We start from the raw sequence: 23,600 nt of genomic DNA, 5'->3' as shown, positions 1-23,600 counted from the left end.
CATCAGGACTGCTCCTACTTTTAGGTTCTTGCTTGAAATCAGTTTCCTCTGTAAACTGTTTCCTCTGTAAAGCACCTCCAGTTTGCGCTTGGTCAGACTCCGCAGCATGGCTGAGCTGAGGACTGGGAGGGATTGGCTTCCAACATGAGTTATTAAATTTGGGGGAATGTTTAAGACAGATCATCTCTAACATACCCTCCAAAATGCTGACGAGTCAACTGATTAAGAGAATTAAAACGCCAAGTGAAATGTAGCTTTTGTTTCGCAAACTGTAGAAAACATTCTTGGTCGGTTACCCCCGCGGCGGGGATGGTGTAGATTGTTTTTTCTCTCCTCCCCAATCCAACCCATTTCTAGAGGCTCTGGAATCAGTAGGTATCCGGTGACCAAGAGCACCTGACCCGCGGCTGGCCCACGACCATGCTCAAAGTGAGGTCAATGGCCTCCGGTATAGGCCGGGCTGAGAGAGAATTCGGGAAACGAACCCAAGATTGTCCCTTGCGCACCCCATGTTGACAAAGAAGTCTCTGGAAAAAAACTTGGCCCAAACCTGGCTAAAGAAGTCTTCAGAGTCCACTACCCTGTGAAGGCATTCACGTGGGTACCCTCTTGGCGCATTCCTAAGTCAACAGAAGAATTCGGAGACCCTGGACGTGGCCTGAAAGCCGGAAGCCGGACGCGGAGGGGCAGGCCGCAGCCTCCTCTGGGCGGGGCCCTCCCGACACGCCCCAGGAGGGCGGATCCAGGGGGCGGGGCGCGCGGGAAGGACGCCGGGCTTTGAACCGCGTGCAGCCATGGCTGTGCTTCGCTGCCTCGGCGTTCTGCGGCCGCTGGTGAGCGAGAGCGGTGGGCAGGGCCCTCGGAATGCTGAGGTCCGTCGCGTGCGGGCGAGTGGGGAGTCCAGACCTCCAGCGAGTATGGGGAGCCTGGGTCCTCGCAGCGGCCACAGACTTCCGTGACGTGCAGGTCTGGCCTTGGGGTCCGGTCGGGTCGCGGGTACGAAGTTCGCGTTTCCAAATAGCGCGTGCTGTCGTTTCTGGATGTAAAAATGGCCGTGGGACTGGGGAATGCATAGGAGGCCGGGCCCGTGCAGTTAACGCAGGCCTTCCTGTGTCGAGAGCAACCTTAGCTGTAGGCCCCTAGGTGGGGGCTTCCCGGCAGCTCGGCGCAGGCTGATTAGGTCGGTTCCCTGTTGCGGGGGCTGCCCACTTGGAGCCTGTACTGTAAGGTCGGCCCCGCCTTCGATTAGCTCTGGCTTCCGCCTTCCACTTCTCAGGCTTTTCATCCGTTAAGTTATCAAATTGATCTTTGGAAAGGTTGGACCTGACAGCCTTCTCGACGATTTCCCAAAACCTCCTCTTTAGAAATCTTTGCGACTTAGCAGGTCTCCCTGTTCTGACTACTACTCATCAAGTATAACTATATGACAGGGATCTCATGCTGAAGAGTAGGTATACAGAAATGCCCCCAAATCCCTGTGGTGGTATTAAAGAGGTTTAAAAAAAAAATCTTTGCGACTTGAGAAGCTGGAAAAGTAACATGTCATGGTTGCTTTTGTTTGTTGACTGGTGAAATTGGGCCATTTTTGTTTTTTCCTTTCAATCAACACTAGTTGAGCATTTGCTCTGAGCCAGGAAGTGAGCCAGGGAGTCAGCTGAATCATGGACCCTACCCTGAGGGAGCTAACTGTCTCCACATGAAAATACTGAGGGCCAAGGTGACTGTAATAACCTGATTAGGGTGTCAGTCACAAGGGTAAATAGGGAAATGGTTAAGTGTATGTGGGAGAAAGGTGGGAGTCAGGATAGGTATCCCAAAGGAAGTGATATTTGAATGAACCTTTTCAGATTTCTTTTAGTTTACTGGTTTCTAAAAATTACAAATGAACTGCATTCTGATTTATATACAGAGATTAAGAACCCATGTAAGTATTGTTAGTATCGTTATTCAAGTAAAGAATTTAAATGCTCACAATTATCACTTTAAATGAGTCTCCTTGCTACAGATACTTTTTTTGCTACAGATGTATTTTTTTTTAATGTTTTATTTATTTCTGAGAGAGAGAGAGAGAGACAGTGTGAGCAGGGGAGGGTCAGAGGGAGAGGGAGATACAGAATCTGAAACAGACTCCAGGCCCTGAGCTGAGCTGTCAGCACAGAGCCTGACTCGGGGCTCGAACCCATGAACCGTGATATCATGACCTGAGCCGAAGTCGGACACTTAACTGACTGAGCCACCCAGGCGCCCCTTGCTACAGATGTTTTTAATCACAAATAATCAAATCACAAATAATTACAAATAACAAAAAACTAAAGAGAGTTTTAAAGAGTGTAAGAGTAGCAGATGTAAGGGACAGCCATTATGCCTAATACTGAGATAGCACATCTCAGGAAGCCTCTCCCTGCTGTCCAGGACTGACTGAGTGAGTCCTTGTTGGAGACAACATGGTCATGGCTCATTAAATGGGAAGAAGTCACTGGGAACCTGTGCCGGTGGAACTTGCTTAGAAATCCACCCTCCAGAACTTGCTGGCACTTCTGTGGTTCTGGGGAAAGCTATTTCTGGGGAAGTGTCACCTGGAAGCCCCTGTTACAAAACTGCCTGATAAGGTGCTATGGAAAACTTCTGGGTGCTTCTGGCCACCAAGAGAAGCATGAGCAGATACTAGAGAAGCTGCCACGGTGCAGGAGTGTGCCACAGAGTGCACTGGCACCAGGAAGCAAAACCTATTCTTCCTGAAATGCTTCTGCAAAGCCTTCTACCTACAAAGCTTGTCTTCATGTTAGATAGGAAAGGAAAAATGTTTTAAAGGCCCAGATCCATTTTCTCAGAGCAGGCGGTAAAAGTGAGTTTAGACCATTGTGGCAGTACTTTGATTACTGGCTCAAGGTCTCATCAAATTGTGAGATCCACAAACTTGTCAGTAACAGCAGTAGAGTTGGCCCAGGACCAGGTGGCTCCACTGATGAATTCTACCAAACATTTATTTTTAAATTAAATTTAATTTAGTTTTTAATCAATCAGTTAATTATTTTTTAGTTTTTAAATACAGTTTATTGTGAAGTTGGGTTTCCACGTAACACCCAGTACTCATCCCAACAAGTGCCCTCCTCCATGCCCATCACCCATTTTCCCCTCTCCCCAATCCTGCATCAACCCTCAGTTTGTTCTCAGTATTTAGGAGTCTCTTATGGTTTGCTTCCCTCCCTCTCCTTAACTATTATTTTTCCTTTCCCCTCCGCTATGGTCCTCTGTTAAGTTTCTCCTGTTCTACATATGAGTGAAAACATGGGGTATCTGTCTTTCTCTGCCTAACTTATTTCACTTAGCATAACACCCTCGAGTTCCATCTACGTTGCTACAAATGGCCAGATTCCATTCTTTCTATTGCCTTTCCATTGTATAGATAAACCACATCTTCTTGATCCATTTGTCAGTGGATGGACATTTAGGCTCTTTCCATGATTTGGCTATTGTTGAGAGTGCTGCTATGAACATTGGGGTCCATGTGCCCCTATCCATCAGCACTCCTGTATCCCTTGGGTAAATTCCTAGCAGTGCTATTGCTGGGTCATAGGGGAGTTCTATTGTTAATTTTTTGAGGAACCTCCAATGTTTTCCAGAACAGCTGCACCAACAGTTTAAGAGGGTACTCATTTCTCCACATCCTCATCAACATCTGTAGTCTCCTGATTTGTTCATTTTAGCCACTCTGACCGGCATGGGGTGGTATCTCAGTGTGGTTTTGATTTGTTTTTCCCTGATGATGAGTGACATTGAGCATCGTTTCATATGTCTGTCGGGCCATCTGGATGTCTTCTTTGGAGAAGTGTCTGTTCATGTCTTCTGCCCATTTCTTCATTAGATTATTTGTTTTTTAGGTGTGGAGTTTGGTGAATTCCTTATAGATTTTGGATACTAGCCCTTTATCCAATAGGTAATTTGCAACTATCTTTTCCCATTCCGTGGATTGCCTGTTAGTTTTGTTGATTGTTTCCTTTGCCATGCAGAAGCTTTTTATCTTGATTAGGTCCCCACAGTTCATTTTTGCTTTTGATTCCCTTGCCTTTGGAGATGTGTTGAGTAAGAAATTGCTGCAGTTGAGGTCAAAGAGGTTGTTTCCTGCTTTCTCCTCTAGGGTTTTGATGGTTTCTCTGTCTCACATTCAGGTCCTTCATCCATTTTGAGTTTATTTTTGTGTATTCTACCAAACATTTAAAGAATATCCATTGTTTGCCAACTCTTTCGAAATAGAAGGGGAGAACACATACCAATGCATTCTGTAAGGCCAGTATCACCCTGGTATCAAAACCAAAGATACCACCAGAAAAGCAAACTACAGATTAATATCCCTTATGAATATAGACACAAAATCCTCAACCAAATATTAGCAAACTAAATCCAGCATTCTATAAAAACGGCTATACACCATGACCGAATGGGATTTATTCTAGGATTGTAGTCTTTTAACATCTGAAATCAATTAATATACCATACCCAAGGGCAAAAGCCACATTATTACCTGAATAGATTTAAAAAAAAAAAGGCATTTTAAAAAGCCAGCACCCTGTCATGATGAAAACACTCAATAAACTAGGATTGGAAAGGAGCCTCCTCAACCTAAGAAAGGGCATCGATGAAAACCCCCAGCTAACATTGTACTTAATGGTGAAAGTTTGAAAGCTTTTTCCCTCAGATCAGGAATGAGACAAGGAAGTCTGCTCTTACCACTTCTGTTCAGTATTGTACTAGAGATTCTATCACAAATAGTTCAGGAAGAAAAAGAAATAAAAGATACCCAGACTCTGGAAAACAATGAAGTAAACTCTTAGAAGAAAACAGAGAGCTGAGTCTTTTGACCTTGGATTGCCAGTGGTTTCTTAGATAGGACACCAACAAAAGCACAAACACCCAAAGGAAAAAAGTTGGACTTTATTGAAACCTTTGTGCTTGAAAGGCACCATTAAAAAAGTGAACAGACAACCCACTGAATGGGAGAAAATATTTGAAAATCATGTATTGGATAAGGGACATGTATCTAGAATATATAAACAACATCTACAACTCAATTATACACAGGTGGCCCAACTTAAAAATGCACAAAGGATCCAAATTAACATTTTTTCAAAGAAAATATATGAATGGCCAATAAACACATGAAAAGATGCTTAAAGTGATTAGTCCAAGAAATGCAAAGTGAAACCACAATCATACACCATTTTACCCCCACTAGGATGGCTATAATTAAAAAGATAATAACAAGTGTTGATGTTGTGGAGAAATCAGAACCCTCATGTTGCTGGTGGGAGTGTAAAATGATGCAGGCATTTTGGAAAAGTTTGACAGTTCCTCACAAAGTTAAGCACACAGTACCATATAACATGACAGTTCCACTCCTAGGATATAATTCAAAGACTGAAAGCCAAATCTACACAAAAACTGCACATGAGGGGCACCTGGGTGGCTCATTCGGTTAAGCATCAGACTTCAGCTCAGGTGATGATCTCATGATTCGTGGGTTCGAGCCCCGCATCAGGTTCTGTGCTGACAGCTCAGCCTGTTTCAGATTCTGTGTCTCCCCCTCTCTGCCCCTCCCCTACTTGTGCTGTGTCTCTGTCTCAAAAATAAATAGAAAAAAATTTTTAAAAATAAAATGAAAATGAAAATTATATCTTTGAGGGAACAATTTTAAAAAACCCAAAAAACAGAAATTGCACGAGTGTTCATAGAATCATTCAAAATAGCCAAAAAACACAAACAGTATAAATGAACATCAGCTGCTAAATGGGAAAACAAACTGTGGCATATAATGCAATATTATTTAATCCTGAAAAAGAACAAAAGGTATTGATAAACGCTACAATGTGTTTGCATCTAGAGAACAGTATGCTAAGTGAAAGAAACCAGATACAAAAGGCTACATTTCTGTTTATACGAAATATCCAGAATAGATAAATCTGTAGAGAAAGAAAGTTACCAGGGGCAGGGAGAAAGGAGAATGAAAGTTATTTAATGAGTTCAGTTTCTGTTTGGGAAGATGAAAAACCTGGAGATGGATGGTGGTGGCAGTGGCACAGCAGTATCAGTGCACTTAATGCCACTGTGCTGTCCGCCTAGAAATGGTTAAAATGGTAAATTTTATGTTTACCACAATAAAATATTTTCACAGAAAAAGAAGAGGGATATGTGAAGCAAATGTAACAAAAAAAAATCTAGTAATTGTTGAACCTGGATGATGGTTGTATGGTTGTGTGGTTTTTTGTTAATTCTTTAAAATGTTTATTTTTGAGAGAGAAAGAGAACAAGTAGAGGAGGTGCAGAGAGAAAGGGGGACAGAGGATCCGAAGTGGGCTCTGCACTGACAGCAGAGAGCCCAATGTGGGGCTTGAACTCACGAACCAGGAGCTCATGCCCTGAGCCAGAGTTGGATACTTAAATCGACTGAGCCACCTCGGTGACCCTGGTTTCATTTATTTTTTTAATGTTTATTTATTTTTGAGAGAAAGAGACAGAGTGCCGACAGGGAAGGGGCAGAGAGAGAGGGAGAGAGGGAGACAGAATCCGGAGCAGGTTCTAGGCTCCGAGCTGTCAGCACAGAGCCAAATGCAGGACCTGAACTGTGAGATAATGACCTGAGCCAAAGTCGGATGCTCAACCGACTAAGCCACCCAGGCTCCCTCCTGGTTTTTAAAATCTATTCTAGTTTTGTTTCAAAATTTTCATAATTGAAAAATCATGTGAGATATAAAATCTAGATATATTCTTAATGACTGTTCAGCATGATGGAGCAAATAATGGAAAGTTATTGCAAAACAAAAAATAAACGCAGCTTTAACCATGCCTTTCACCTGCCTAACTCCAGGGGGCATCCTGTCACTTGCAAGAAAAAAAACAAGATTGACAACTGGCCTCAGCTCACTCTGCCACCTTTATCCTGCTTCTCTCTGACTTTCATTTCTTCTGAGTAATACCAGGTCACTTTCACATTTATCACATATGTGCCCTGATCTGTGCCATTCAAGCCATGTATGCTCTCTGCTTAAAATTCTTCTTACTGCAACAAACCAATCTCCCTCTCCCTTCTTAACCTTTCCTTCAGAATTTGGGCTGGATCGCCAGCTTGTCCAGGGAATATCTTCTGATACCGGCTTGGAGTTAACTGCCCCTCATCTGTTTCCATAGTCCACTGTCCATAATTTATCATAGCAGGAAACCGAGACTGACACTACCAAACTTATACACGTGCACATGTACACATGCCTGGAATGTAGAAACTGGTATATCAAATGCATTGCATGAAAGTCTGTGAGTTTCTCTACCTGGAAGAGCTCTTAACATAAACTTGCTAAATATTTCTCCAGCTTTATGAGTATTTTATGTCACAGATCCCTGCAGGGATTACTTAACATACTTTTTCTCTAGGCTAAAAACAATATAGGAAAAACAGTAATATGAATCACCACCTCACCACTACCCCCAGAAAAATTCACTTCTAATTTTCATCTAAATAATGTAGAGATAAGTGATTTATTTTGAAAAGTCTACAAGACTTTTTGTAAAAGTTTTTTTTTTTACTTGAGCGTAGTTGACACACAATGTTAACATTAGTTTCAGGTACAACATAGTGATTCGACAAGCTTATAGCTGGTTTTCAAAGTCTTGTAGAGATAAAAGTCTATCAGGTTTTTGAAAAATAGCTGTGGTTGCCAGAGGCTGGGGGAGGGGAGAAATAGGAATAACTCTTTAATGGGTACAGAGTGTCAGATGGAAATGTGAAAAAAGTCCCTCTAGTTCCTCTCCAGAGGCAGCCACCCTCAGCTGCAATTCATTTCTTTAGAAAATAACTAGCCATGTTTTGGGGGGGTGGAGGTGGGGATAGCCTCCTGGCCATTGGGTTAGGGGACCAAGTGGTATACAGACTTTGAGCTGCTCCACCTCCTATCAGCCTTTTACCATACATAGTGTCTGTGCCTTCAAGGGCTGCATCTCCGCAGGGTTCTGTGGAGCAAATAGGCTCACCTGTGTTCAGAAGGCCACCTGCAGCTACTTCAGGTGGAAACTATCCTCTGCTGGTTACCACTTCTTCCAGATTCTGTCTTACATTTGTTGAAAACTTTCATCTGCTATTGTCTCCTCTTCTTGTCCAGTGGATCCTTTATGGTCTAAGTGTATGGCCAGTTCATCATTGTATGGGCCATTTGTCTTTTTATTAACAGAAATCTGCCAGTACTGCATTTATTGTTGATTAAGCGGAGAAATGCAAAATCTGCACACCTGGGTCAGACTCTAGGCACTACTTAGTTGTCAGAGCCTTTAAACACCCATGAAAAGGCACAGAGGTCAGCTCTTCTTCCATGCTTGTGGAACTTCCCCAAATCTCACTCTAAAACAAAATGTGAGATTTCTGCTCCCCGACCCTGCCAGTTACACGCAGCATTTTATGCTTTAATGAGGTGTAATTTAAATACTATACATTTCACCCACTTTGTACAATTCAGTGATTTTTTTCAGTAGGTTTGTGAGTTGTGCAACTATCATGAACATTCAGCTTTAGAACATTTCGGTCACCCTAAAAAGGTCCCTCATGCCCGCCTGCAATCAATTCCCATATCTACCCCAGCCCCACGGAAGGACCAATCTATATTCTGTCTCTCTAGTATGCCATTTATGGACATTTCATATGGATGGAATCATACAATATGTAGATTTCTTTGTGTCTGGCTTCTTTTATTTAACATGTTTTGTGTTTCATCTATGTTTGTAGTAAATCATTCCTGTAGTAAATCATATTAGTAGTAAGTCATTCCTTTTTATTTCTGAATAGTATTCTGTTGTATGGATACACCACATTTTGCTTATCCATCTACAAGTTGATGACCATTTGGGTTGTTTTCACTTTTTGGCTCTTATGAATAATGCTTTTAACGTTTGCATAGAAGTCTTTCTGTGGATGTATGTGTTCATTTCTCTTGGATAAGGTACCTAGGAGTGGAATTGCTGGGCTATATATTTATTTATTTATGTAAACATTTTTAATGTTTATTTTCATTTTTGAGAAAGAGTATGAGCAGGGGAGGGGCAGAGAAAGAGGAAGACACAGAATCTGAAGAGGCCTCTATGTGCTGACAGCAGTAAGCCGAATGAGGGGCTTGAACTAATGAGCTGCTAGATCATGACCTGAGCAGAAGTTGGATGCTCAACCGAGCCACCCAGGTGCTCCTGATAAATTTATTTTTAACCTCTTAAGAAACTGCCAAATTTTTCTAAGCTACCCCATTTTATTCCACCATTAATGTATAAAGGTTCTAGTTTCTCCACATCCTCACTAACACTTATTATTGTTCTTTTGATTAAAGCCATCTTAGTAGGTGTGAATATTTTGTAATTTTAATTTGCATTTCCCTAATGATTAGTAGGCATTTGTAGATCTTATTTGATGAAATGTCTATTCAGATCTTTTGCCCATTCTTATTTATTTTTTTAAATATTTAGTTTTGAGAGAGAAAACATGAGCAGGGGAGAGGAGAGGAAGAGAGGGAGAGGGAGATTCTCAAGCAGCCTCTGCGCTGTCAGCACAGAGCTGGACGCGGGGCTTGAACCCATGAACTATGAGATCATGATCAAGAATCAGACCAACTGAGCCACTCAGGCACCCCTGCTCATTTTTAAACTGTGTGGCCTGTCTTATTGAATTATATAATTTCCCAGTCTGTGGCCTGTTTTTCATATTTGTAACAGTGTCTTTTGAAACATACTTTGAATTTTGATGACATCTAGTTTACCAATTTTTTCTTTTTAGATTGTGTATTATGAAAATTGGTAGTGGAACCCAGTGTCTATATTTTAGAATCATGAAACATCTGATTTTTTATAAAACAAAGTTTTAAACTATAGCTCTCTGATAATAAAAACTCATTTATTTACTCACCTAAGAATGTCAAATACTGTGCCTATGTTCATAACTCAGATGCTTTCATAGCTGGCTTTTTAAGCTAACATTTGTAAACTAACCAACAGCTTGCAGACTTTTGTGTATATTTGTTCCACAGGTTTTTTCAAAAAAATTTAAGTGTGGGTTTTAATTTTAAGTTTACTTATTTATTTTGAGAGAGAGTGTGTGCAAGCATGGGAGGGACAGATAGAGAGGAAGAGAGAATCCCAAGCAGGCTCTGTGCAGTCAGTGCAGACCCTGACGGGGGCTCGAACCCACGAACCATGAAATCCTGACCTGAGCCGAAATCAAGAGTTGGATGTTTAACTGACAGAGCCACCCAGGCGTCCCTTTTAATGTTTTATTATGGATGGCTCCACATAAAAGTTGACAGACTGGTATCATGAGCTTCCATGTAGCCAAAATACAGCCTCTGTGGCCACCAATGCTGCTACATGTACACCCATGGGAAAAACAGTTAACCTTTAATAATCAGATTTCACTTGAAATTTTTAGTTTTTAATGAGTTACTCCAGAACCCAGTATGGGTTCAAAGATTGGCAAGAACAGTATCACCTTTGGGTTGCTTTTACTTCAGTTTACTACCAAATCAGCAAATAAGCTGTCAGAGTGCACAGAGTCCAGGATACAGCTGCTTTCCCACTGTCTCGGAGGTGTCTGAAGTTCAAGGATGACTTCCAGGGCTTAGTGCCCTGTATAACTGGAAGGTGGCAGAGTGGCTAAGTCTTTACTCAACGTGCCCCCAGAGTCGCATTAGGCACCTCCTTGCTGTGTCAGGTACATAGTCTTATTTCTTGCTGCTTTAGTAGGCTAACAGCATGCCTCTTTTTGAACTTCCACATTCATCTTCTTTTATTTATTTATTTATTTTTAAATTTTTTTAAAAATTTATTTCTAGGAGAGAGAGAGACAGCGTGAGCAGGGGAGGGTCAGAGAGAGACCGAAACAGGCTCCAGGCTCTGAGCTGGCAGTCAGCACAGAGCCTGACGCGGGGCTCGAACCCATGAACCGCGAGATCATGACCTAAGCGAAAGTCGGATGCTTAACCGACCAAGCCACCCAGGCGCCCCTCATCTTCTTTTAATAAAGCAAATGACATTACTGACTTTCCCTCATGGTAGCTGAATCTGGCTGCCCCAGTGGAGAAAGATACGGTGGTGTAATAACTTAAGGTTCAGAGATAATGCCTACAAAACTCCCACCTATAAGCCTGATGTAGTACTTTACTCAAATGGAAGTTGTTCTTTTTAATAGTATTCTAGTTATTCAGAGGTTCACAGTGGAAATGTTAACAAGCATTTAGGAAAAGGAGGACCAGACCTGAGATTTGTAGAGCAGCTTGGAGTTTAGGGGTTTTAAAAAAGTAGCTGCCGTCCTTAGCAGTGAGCTCTTTACACAGCACAGCACTTGGTTCTGATTGTGGACTCTGGAGCTGTTCCTATCACTTGCAGGCTCTGTGACTTTTCTGTGGGGATAATAACATATCAACATAACTTGAGTTTTGAGTTAATATAAAGCAGCCAGAATAATATTAGGCATGTATTACTATATACGTGTTTGCTTTTTATTTTTTATTAAGCTTATATGGTAGGACCATTTCACTCCTGACTACATTCTTTTCTTTGAGTTACAGAAGGCTCCCAGATGGAAATGACACAATTGCTTTCTTGGTTGTTATTCTGATTCTTCTTGTCAAAGCTCTGTAAAACCTATCGCAAGTATGGCAAAACCAAGCAATCATGCTTGGATTCAGATGGGAACTGAAACTGAGAGTTCATCCTGGTACTGTGCGGGACTCCTGCAAGCAGCATCCTAGGCACTCTGCCATGGACAGGTCTCAGCTGCTCTATCTGCAGCTCCCCCTACCACCAACTTTCTTCCTTACCCTCTACCCTGATTTTTTTCTCTCCCTCATAACTGCTGCTTACTCAGGATTTCTCTCTCATTCCTTTGGTGTGCTCATGACCATTACGACTCCTTTGGCCTTGTTTTACCTCATTACTTTTCGGCCCAAAGTCTCATGACCAGCTAATTCACTTCTGATTTCTCAGTTCAAGTCCCACAGAGCATGAATATGTGTGGACAGAACTTTTTGGCTTGGCAGCCTCATGGATCAGTGGCCAGTCTGTGGCCTGGTTGCTTAGTTACTTGCCCCATACTAGTTGGTAGGTAGGGGGAGCTGAAATTAAAAAACTACAAAGGTTGACAGCCTAGACCTTCCCTTTCAGGAGGATGTAGCGAGGTGAGGTGTCAGGTGTGAATGCCAGGTGTGTGCGCTGCTACAGTAGACAGGGCCTATCCAGGGTTCCTAGAGACTGTGAGAGGAGTTTCCAAATCTTTTCTGTGGGTCCAGCATTGAATATGTAAGCAAATGTCAATTGATAGCTTCACAGTGTACCCCAATATACTTTAATCTCACCCTTATTTTAAACCTGTAACATTTCATTTTTTTAATGTTTATTCATAGTTGAGAGAGACAGTGTACGAGTGGGGGAGGGGCAGAAAGAGACACAGACAGAATCTGAAGCAGGCTCTAGGCTCCGAGCTGTCAGCACAGAGGCCGATGGCAGGGCTTGAAATCACGAGTCATGAGATCATGACCTGAGCTTGGATGCTCAACTGACTGAGCCACCCAGACACTCCTCGTTTAATAAGTAATATATACTAAGAGCAAGGCTCTGTTTTAAGAGCTTTGTATGTCTTAACTCATTAAATCCTCATAACTAAGCTTTGTGAATTTGGTATTATTATTATCCATACCTTATAGATGAAGCTGAGGGACCTGCCCCTGTCACATATTCACTAAGTCAGGGTTTGGATCCAGGCACCCTGGGTTCAGACAGCCCTATATTACATTATCTTTCATAGGTAACTGGACTGAGCTTTCCAGAAAAGCACACCTCTTAGAACTTTGTGTGGTAAAAGGCACATAGGGGCGGCCCATTCAAATTTATGTGTTTGCTTGTTTCCCACTCTTCATTTAGAATATTGTCAGTTTTTTACATTTTTTATTTAGACTTTTTTTTTTTTTTTTTTTTTTTTAAGAGACAGGACTACAAAATGGGAAGAACATAGACTTTGGAATCAGATAGTTCTGGATTGGAACACAGGCTCAAACATCTATCTAACCTAGTGCAAATAATGTTACCTGGGCCACCATGCCCTCATATTACCTACGCATGTGAGACTTTACTAATTGATTACAATATTGTTTCTTACTGAGCTGAGAATCCTTTTCATGATTACTCAAGACAGGGGACTTACAGTTAGTGGGAGTTGTGCCAGGAGGTAGAACTCTTTTCTTTAGGCCCAGATATACAGATGAGCTATCCAAGCCATTTCTTCAGTAGCCCATCCAAACCTGTCTCTGTTTCCTTTTAGTCTCTTCTTCACCTTGTAACAAATAGGTTTTGGGAAAAGTTGTCTGTGGTGATCCTGAACTTGCGCCTTTATGAGACTCAGAAGGAAGAAAAGTACAAACCTATTAGCCGTTACCCTATTCCTTACAAGAAGGACCTGCCTTTTGATATTATAGAGCTCACGGAGGAGGTAGAAAAGGAGGTAAGACGCTCCCTTGTGCAGGGAGTCAGCCAGTACGGACTGTGTCAGGCAGAAAGGAAGCCCTGGGACATGTTGCCCCTGTCTGCCCCAGCGTCCACTCTGGACAAACCCTTTGGGGGCCAGTTGTAACCCAATCAGAAGGACATATTTGTTTCTTCTTAGGCCCTTGTGTTCTGGGACTGTTCTTTGTCATTCAGTCCTCTGCCCTAATAAATCTCTGAGGTTTATTTTATAGTAGTTTCCTTTAGCACTATAATATCACATGGACATAGAACCACTGACATACATGCTAGCTGCTTAAAGTGTGAGAGGTACCTTGCTGCTTCCTATAATGACATGTTGGTAAAATAAGAAAACTTAAGGGGCACCTGGGTGGCTCAGTCGGTTAAGCGTCCAACTTTGGTGGCTCAGGTCATGATCTCACGGTTCGTGGGTTCGAGCCCCGCGTCGGGCTCTGTGCTGACAGCTAGCTCAGAGCCTGGAGCCTGTCTTCAGATTCTGTATCCCCCTCTCTCTCTGACCCTCCCGTGCTCATGCTGTCACTCTCTGACTTTCAAAAATAAAATAAAAAAGCATAAAAAATTATTAGAAAAATAAAATGAAATTGTGTTACCATGGGCATTTTACAGGTCAAAACATCATTATAATTAGTGGCTGCATAATATAGTATTACATACTAGAAATATTTTAGTTCAGCAGTCTCCCAGTCTTGGACATTTAGAGCTTGTAATTATCTTTTTTAACATTCCCAAATTATTTCCTCAGGATACTTTTGAAAGTTGGTACTCCATGTTGCCAAATTATAAGACCCTTCTTTGAGCACAGACATTTGCTTTAAGCTTTTATTTTTCAAACTTGGTGGTAGAACTTAGAGGATTTTTTTTTTCCAAACAAAATCTTGTATGGAATCCATTATATAAGAAAGATAAAAATCCACCTGGCTCTGCAGGGAAAGATTTGGAGCCCTCAGCCTCTCCCTCAGTATCATCTTCACTTGTCCATACCTCTCCACTTCCCCACCTCTTCCCCAGCCCCGGCCTCTGGCTGATTTATATGGTTCTTTAAACTATGTTTTCTCACCCATTAATGAATTGTCAGCATCTGTTATCAGGGTACTTTTCCCTACAGGTAACAGAAAATCCAATTCAGTTCATGTAACTATAAGGAAAGTTCAGTGTCTCACATAACAGCAGGTCCAGAGACAGGGTGATTCCTGGGTTGTTAAGTCCAGTGGCTAAGTGATACAGTGAGGATGAGGCTCTTAGCTTTTTTTGGTTCTGTCTTCCTCAGTGTGATGATTCTGGGCTCACACTTGTCCCCTCCCAATCACAAGATGGCTGAAGCAGCAGCAAACATTACCTCCTTGCACAACCCCTGGGAGGGGTTAGGAGGGTGCATCCCTTCCTCATATTCCTTTTGGAGGGAGAAGAAAGTTCCCAGCTAATTTCCCCTCATTTCTTACTGGGCAAGATGGTGTCATATGCCTACCTAGACCAATCACTGAGAAGTGGAATTGAATAACCATCATTGGTTTAGACAAATCAAGATTCACCCACTAGAGTTGGGGAAGGGCTTATCCTTACTGGAAAACCATGGCAGTCTGGTATCTGAACAATATACAGGTTCTGTTGTCAAGGAAGGAGGGAAGAAATGGCTGCTGGGTAGCAGCCAATAGTTGTCTGCCATAATGTCTCATTAGGAAATATACTGACAACCCAATGTCAGAATTCCAGGGCTGCCTCTTACTTTTGGTATGGCCTTGACCAAGTCACTCAACATCTCTGGGCCTTAGTTTCCTTATCTGTAGACTGGTGGTAGTGATACCTGCCTTATATACCTTACAGAGTTGCAGAGAAGGATGTATGAAAGAACTTTACAAAGTACTTTACTAACATTAAGGCTTGTTATTAATTTATTCTTATAAATAAATAAGCACCACCAGCCCCTTGTGGAAAGGTAGGAAATCAGTAACACATAAATTCTGAGAAGTGTCTTTTGGTTCAGTTATAAAATTCAAAATCTAAATTTTATAAAATGACATATCAAAAAAGTCACACATACCTTTAGAAGAAACACTGCAAGTTATAAATACCCTAAGGAGGTATGTGTGGGTTGTACTTTGACACCAAGGCTGTGGCCTTCCTATGATTGCATTCAGCATTCAGCAGACCGTATGGTGATCCCAGTTACTGATTACCTATTCTGCTCTTAATTTTCATTTTATGTTTCCCTGTTTTTTTTTCTTTCTTCCCTGCAGACAGAATTTTTACCAAATGTATCTAAAGTAATGTCTCACCGGCCATTGGAATTCAGAGCCTTCTTTGCGTATTACAGTGTCATCTGCAACAAGGAAACAGGTAAATAGAAAAACAGTGCTAAATCGTTTTTGGATGAGATCCAGGTGCCTGCTTGCTAGAGTTCTTCCCATATAGTTCCATATCAGTGTGGAGCTAGGGAGAGGTTCCAAAAGACTGCAGTTGGCTGAGATATCCTCTGGATTCTGAAGCTGGGTTCTGAATGTAACTATGTAATTATAGATACAGACTCTAAATAAGTTAGGTGATGACTATGGCTCATCTTTCTTACTTTGGGCTTAAAAGTCCTCTGGCTCCATATAGTCCCCTGAATAAAGCTCGGGGACTTGAGCCTGCCAGTCATGGATTTCTTACTTAGGATTCAAGTTAGGTTGCTGTTATCCAGACTCAAAGATACATTGGTTTAAACAAGATATTTTTCTCTGTCTCACCTAACAGTCCCCATGTGAGCTGCTAAGGGCCAGTGTAGTGTTGGTTACTGTCTGGGATTGCCCTTGCCTACATGCTCATGCTGACTCACCACTGCTACCATCAGAAAGAGGAGGGGCATTTGTGGGTACACATTCCTTTCCTTTAGAGTCATGACATGAAAGTCACATCACTTCTCTTTATGTCCCACTGGCCAGAACTTTATCACATCATCACACTCAGCTGCAAGGGAAGCTGTGTATGCCATGTGCCTGGCTAAGATGAAGGGATTCTGTTATTGAAGAGGAGACAGTAGGTACTGGAAGACAGTGTGTCACAATGACTCTCTGTGGCCTGACAGCAGCCTGCCTTCCCAGCCTCATTCTTCTCGGCCCCTCTTTATGTTCTATCTATTGGAATCCAGGTGGGCTACATTTAACTCTGAAGCTTTCAGATCTCTTGATTTCTCCAGTCTTCACCTTTGTTCACCCTCTGCTACGCCTCTGAGATACCTTTTTTTCTGTCTGTGCTTTGTGAAGCTGATCTTTCCTTCAAAGTCCATCTCACCTGCCTTTACTTACAAGTGACTCTTCCTCCTGTTCAGCTCCCAGCATCCTTCATCTGTCCTTTTCCAGTGGCATACAGAGTGCTATCTGCCTTATCTTTCCACAGCTTCTCTGTCCTAGTGGGAAGAGACAGATCCTATGTTCATGTCTGAGTTCTGCCATAGAGGTTGCACATGAACTTCAACAAAGTACTTAAATGTCTCAAAGCTTTGGTTTCCTTACTAGTAAAATGGTATTAATACCTACTCCACAGTGCTGGTATGAGGGTGAAATAAGATTACATATCTACCAGAATGGTACCCAGTCCCAAAATGAATCCCCACCTTCTTTGCCTCTCCCTGTCCCCATAGAGTAGGTCCCCTAATGTTAGGAAGTCTCTTCTTCTCCCTTCTCCTTTGAAAGTGTTAGTCCAATACCTGATGTACCTCAGAAAATGTTTCTGGAATTTTAGTAATATATTCAACACATATTTTCGGAGCAACCTCTATATGACAGCCACTCCTCTGGGGATATGGTGGTGAATAAGTCAGAAAAACTTCTAGACTTTCAAACATATTCTAGAGAGGAAAAAAGAATGAACAGCTACACAAAATAAAAGAACAGGTTAACTTCAGAAGTGTTAAGTATTATGAAGAAAATGAAATAGCTGGTAGCAAGAGACTGGGAATGGATGCACTCTTGCTGACGTATGGCTGAACCTGTCTAGGTTATCCTAAGCTGCTCTCCAGGGCTTCTGAACTGCTCTCTTCTCTCCCTCCTTTGGGCAGCTCAGCAGAGTTGACAAGGAACTCATTATTATGGTGACCATCCTGGCCAACAGGTGCCCATACTGCATGGTTGTCCACAGTGCCTGGTACAGGATCTTCTCAAAAAACCCAGTGTTCTCTGACCAGGTTTGTGCCCACCTCCCCTGTGCCAGTCTCAGGGCTTCTTCATACCTGAGGAAAGGGAAAGGTCCATGCCACTGTATGGTGCAGGGAACCCCTCCCCACCGCCCCCCTTGCTCTTCTCATTGCTTGAGTTCCCTTCCAGTCCCATCACTGTGCCCACCTGCTTCTGTGTATGCATGACATTTGGGACTAGGGATTAGCTCTGCCCCTGCTTTGTGCCAGACCTGGTCCTGGATACTTGGCATACATTCTCTCAAATGCACAGTTTCCCCTCAAAGTTGAGCCTTATTATAACCATTTTATCCTTGAGGATCAGAGCTGTAACTTAATATGGGGCATGCAACTAGAATATGGCAGAGTCCATATTCAACGCTTGCGCTCTTTCTGCTACATTATACTGGTTTACATTTGCCAGTGCAAATTTAGTCTAGCCATTAATTATCCCTAATGGGCCCAAAACAGTTTCTTACATTTTTATTTATTTCTTGCTGCTGGCCCCAAGCCTATGCTTGTCTCTCTCTCATTTCTAGAACTGCCTCCATCGTCTCTTTCCTACCAAGACTAGTTGTGAAATGAGTCTCAATCCCCCAGCCAACAGCTTACTATCTCCATCCAAAGTCAGGTCCTTTGGGTATCAGAGGTCATGCTAATTCTTCCCAGAGAAATGGACCAAGGATAAAGACACAGCAAACATGGGTTTGTCACCAAGCTTACAAAGTCCTACTGATCCCTACAGTGAAATTCCTGATCCTCTGGGCCGGGAAAGAAACATCTCTTCTCTGTATTTATTCCTGTGGTTGAAGGTCATCAGTCTTCTACCCCCCAACTTACCCTCCTGATCTCACCTTGCAAACTGTTCTTGAAGGGCCTTTGTTGCCATCCTGAAGATAATTTCAGGACAGGTACATCCTCTCCCCTTTGCCCTGCTGAGAGCCTCCTGCCTAGTTGCCAGACTCTTGTTCTTTCAAGATCATTCTCTAGGCATTGCTTCCCTAGTGGCCATAGAGTATGCTGTCACACTATGGTTTGCTGAACTTTTCTTCTATTTTTAGGTGTTTAGTAGTTTTCAGTATTTTGCCTGAGAAGGGGTAATGATTAAAAGTATAATCTTTGGAATCAAATACACTTGGATTCAGATCCTAGCTCTACCACTTTCCAACTGTGTGACCTTGGGGAAGTCACTTTACCTCTCTGAACTTTAGTTTCTTTGCCAATAAAATGGGGTGATAATAAAAATACTACTTCCTAGGATCTTTATAAGAAATAAGATAATATTGGGGTGCCTGGGTGGCTCAGTCAGCTAAGCATCTGACTTTGGCTCAGGTCATGGTCTCACAATTCGTGAGTTTGAGCCCCACATTGGGCTCTGTGCTGACAGCTTAGAGCCTAGAGCTTGCTTTGTATTCTGTGTCTCCCCCTCTCTCTGCCCCTCCCCTGCTCACACTCTCTCAAAAATAAATAAACATAAAAAAGGAAGAAGTAAAATAATAGGAAGCATTGAGCACATTGTTAGCACATAGTAATTGCTAAGTGTCGGCTATTAATTTTGCAAATATTGAGTCTTGTTTGGGGTTAATTGGATGCAAAGGGAAAATGATCTGAGCTTCACTTTACTCATATGAAAAGGTTTGCATTTAGGGTCCTTATTTAGAATCTCTGAGTCTTGGTTCTGAGATTTTTGATGCCATAGTGTTTAGAGGAGAAAGAGGAGGTGCTTGTAGCTGGAGTGAGCAAACAAGACTTCTGGCAGAGGTGGTGCTGAGCCACAGTTTCAGGTTTGCATCCCACTGGGCTTGATCAAGTTTAACTGGAAAGTTTATTTTGGCCTGACTTTGCCCCTTTACTCCAACCTTGGATTTTTTTTTCATTTTCTTAGGCCCTTTGTTTTATTGGCTATATTGGGAGGAACAGATTCTGCTTCTGGCTGTGTTTTCTTACACGTCTGTGTGAACTGGAGTAAGTATGATCTCCCTGCTCGAGAAAAAGGCAGTGCTGGAGTTTGTACTTGCTGTTTTCCAAGCTGATCATATAACAGATGACCATTTCAAAAAGCTGAAGTACATGGCTTCAGTTGAGAAGATGCCTGAGCTATTGCTTCCATTTCAGGGTTGTTTTTGTTTTTTTTGGGTTTTTTGTTTGTTTGTTTGTTTGTTTGTTGCCATGTCCAGCTGCCTTGCTCATTTTGTCAGTTTTGTTCTCAACAAAGAATTCTATCTGATGGGCAGAACCAATGATGTCAAAGACATCAGGACTGAACCTACTGCTCCAAAAGTATAACAGCCTAAACAGAAAGACCAGTGTTTATCTTTCAGGCACATTGCATTATAACACATCCCTTAGGAAGTAATTTTTTAAAAAACCTCTAGTCAGTGGATAGGGAAGAAAGAAAATGAATTTGCTCCCTGCCTGCTGAATGAGATAGATCCCAAGTGTTGGGGGTATCCAGGGGCGTGTGATACCCGGGTGTAGAGGAAGCGTTAGCTAATTTTAGGAAACCTTTGGAAACCTTTGCCGGTTATTTCCTTGTGTTGTGATCTAAAAGGAACATCAGGGCAAAGAGGTTCAGAGGATGCTTTAGGCATTTCTGAAGAACTGGTATCTGTGAAGTTGAGCAGTTGAAGTTGAAAAATTTTTAGCACTTGAAAATAGTGTTACAAAAATTGGTTTATATAGCCTGTGATTTGCAGTCATTTTCCTTGTTAACAGGACATGGTTGTATTTAAAGGCCTTTTGGTTGTACACAAAGGCAGTGGGTAAATAGGACAGTCACAGTTAGTCTATCTTTAGTACCTTCTCAATTAACTTCCAGTAATTTTTTTTTCTACTGATGGGTTGTAAAATCATGGCCCTCTTAATAGACTTTGAGTCCTTATGTAATTTGTTCTTATTTTAGGTTTTAGTAAAAATTATTTGGAATAACTGAGGGCTCCCATTTTAAGTAGAAGCATAAGAAAGAAAAGGAAAAAAGCAAACCCTGGCATTAATGAATGACTTGTTCTGTGTGTTACAGCCACCGTTCCCTTTTTTGGCCATCTTCTGAATTTTCTCATTATCTAACTACCTGAGATACCTGCAAACCTACAAAATTTTTTCTTTCCATTTGGCTTCTCTAGATTCTCTAAATTGTTAGTGAACATTTCTTAATCAATTTTGGGACTATAGCGTGTTAATTCTGATTTGCCTGAACTGTGAAATCTGATTATCTTGAGGCAGCACAAATTTTCATTCCAGAGCTTATATTTTTCTGTTGAAACTGCATCTTAAATACCTTGGAATATGTAACCTTTTAAAACTGTTCTATTTTACCTATTAAAAACTTAATAATATTGGTAAATGGTCAGTGTTTTATAGACCATAAAATTTTAGCCATTGACCATAACCTAGGGGTCAAGCAGAGGGCCTCTATTATTTGTTGCAGCCAAATGTTGGGGGTCATTAAGGGACATAATTTGTTAATCACAAACAGACCTTTACCCCTTCTGCTCTATGTGGGCAACATGGAGACTTTCCCCAGAGGAATGGCTGCTATGATCTCTAAACTCAGAGGATGCTTGCTTCTTGCTCTTTTTTCAATCAGCTCATGGACAGGAGAGCTGAATAACTAACTTTTCTGGTAGGAGGATCTGCTGAATGTTCAGCTCTATGAATCTCATTCCCTTTACACTGGAGATCATTCAGATCTATCCTCACAAGATAGCTCTTCCTACAAAGATCCTTCAGGTTTATCCTCAGTCAGCAAATGTGAGCTTTCTTTCTTTTTTTTTTTTTACAGAAATGGTTTTTAGTTTTTAATGAACTTGTAAACAAAAAGCTCCCATTTCAAAATAAAAACAAAATCCCAGATCATATAGATGTTTACAGTGATTACATTTATCTAAGCAACATACATACATGTTCAGTTGTAAGATGTTAACTAAAATTCTGTGACAAATATGCTTTTTTTTTTTTTAATACCAAGAACATTATAGAGTTAATGCAGAGTCCTAAGGATAATCTAGTAGTCACTAAGTTTTTCTTAAGTCTTCACTTTAGATGCTGTTATTTCTAGCACAGGTAAGCAGGCAGAGTCTTCCGTACGCTCAAACACTGGAATCTTTGGTAGCTACCATATCAAGCCGGCTTGCAAACAAGAAGCCAACCTTTTTAAGAATGTTTTAAGTGAACAACTTGCAAACCCCAGGGGTGGATAAACCCTAAGAACGCACAATTGTGAGCATTTACAACCATCACAACTGTGGCTGAAAACTGTTCATGCTGTTCTTCTGAAATGAGATCTCAAAGCAGTATAGTTCAAAATAAAAGATTTTAACAAAAAATTGGCATATGCACAATTTCTCCACCAATTTGTGTGTGTCAGCCATTTAGTGAACTTTTCCACTTGAAAAAATGCAGTAGAAAACTGGACACCATGTTTCTCTATCTCAGTTAATATTCACAATTACAGCGGCTACAACTCGGGACATGGCATCACCAATGCTGCCCAGAGCCAGTTTATACTGAAATTAAGTTCTTTACACCAAGTAAATGGTTGTTCACAACCACTGTCTAGTGTACATATGAATTAAAATTCCTAGATCTGGGGAGAAACAAAGGCTGCTCTGGTCATCTGCTCTGCTTCTTCTGTTCATTGATTCATGCTTAGAAACCTTTCATGTTACTCTTGGTTTTGTCACTTTGCTTGCCTGTGGGGGTTTGGGCCTGCTGACCCTGCCCACTTGAAGAGGCTGCCTGCTGTGCTGCTTTCTGCTTTAACATTGTCCAATGAAACGTGTAGTTGTACTGGTAGTTCAGAGTCCTGAAAAGAATGTGGAATAGCTGCCTCAGATACACGTAATCCGGGGCTTCCTCAAAGCGCAGCCCATGACAGTAGTTTAAGTACATGGCAAATTCTGCAGGAAACCCCTTACATAAAACTTCAACAGGAGTGGACATCTTCTTTTCACTTATCTTTTCATATTTTTGCTTTTTTGTCACAGCCTTTAGTCCTTGCCAGGGCAGGCTGGTTCTATTAAAATACATCAAAACATATCCTAATGATTCCATGTCATCTCGGCAACTCTGTTCAATACCAAGATGTGCACTGATGCTAGCATATCGGGCAGTGCCAGTGAGATTTTATCTTCTCTGTATTGTATATGTTGCCTTGTCCTGTTGTCTCTGTACTTTTTGGCTAAACCAAAATCAATAAGGAATAACTTATTACAGTGACGCCCAATACCCATTAGGAAGTTATCTGGTTTAATGTCTGTGTATAAAATTCTTTGTATGCACATATTCAATTCTACTGATCATCTGGTCAGCTAACATAAGTACAGTTTTCATTGTGAACCTTCTTGAACAGAAACTGAAGAGGTCTTCGAGGCTGGGTCCGAGAAGATCCATGACTAGCACATTGTAGTCTTTTTCCTGACCATACCACCGTATGGGGGGGATGCCAACCCCACCTTGAAGAATCTTACAGAGTTTGCTCTCGTACAGCAACTGGGGATGACTGGCCTTCTGAGATTCTAGCTTCACTGCCATTTCCTGCAGGGGAAAGAGCAGCAAATGTGAGCTTTCTACAACACAGCTCTCCTTCAAAAGTTGTCAATACCTAGAAGAGTTGTCCGTTCTTATATCTATCTTTCCTTGTACCTCAAGCTTTCTTTTATTGAAGACTCTCCTTCCCTCTGGAAGAAATGCCGCAGTTCCTGTTAACTCTTTTTCACAAAGGAGTAGTATATATTCATCTTTAACAGCACTGGTGCAGGGTCTTGCATCATGACATGCCATCTGTGCCCTGGCACATGTAAGCAGGATTGATCTTGGGCTCTGTTGCTTGTCAGGTTGATTTGATCCAGCTCCATTCCGTGACTCCTGCTGGATATATTCTCCTTCCTGAGGAGACGAAGACATTGGCCTTGATAAA

At 41.7% G+C, this 23,600-nt stretch overlaps 1 pseudogene; it reads right to left on the bottom strand.

Moving 5' to 3' along the window:
• Window positions 1–21,542: 21,542 nt before the first annotated feature.
• On the bottom strand, window positions 21,543–23,215 carry LOC120233500 (annotated as a pseudogene).
• Window positions 23,216–23,600: the final 385 nt, after the last annotated feature.

Source organism: Hyaena hyaena, unplaced genomic scaffold (assembly GCF_003009895.1).
Source record: "Hyaena hyaena isolate Hyena2069 unplaced genomic scaffold, ASM300989v1 scaffold_93, whole genome shotgun sequence".
NCBI lineage: Eukaryota > Metazoa > Chordata > Mammalia > Carnivora > Hyaenidae > Hyaena > Hyaena hyaena.
This window is presented reverse-complemented; position numbering and strand designations above follow the sequence as displayed.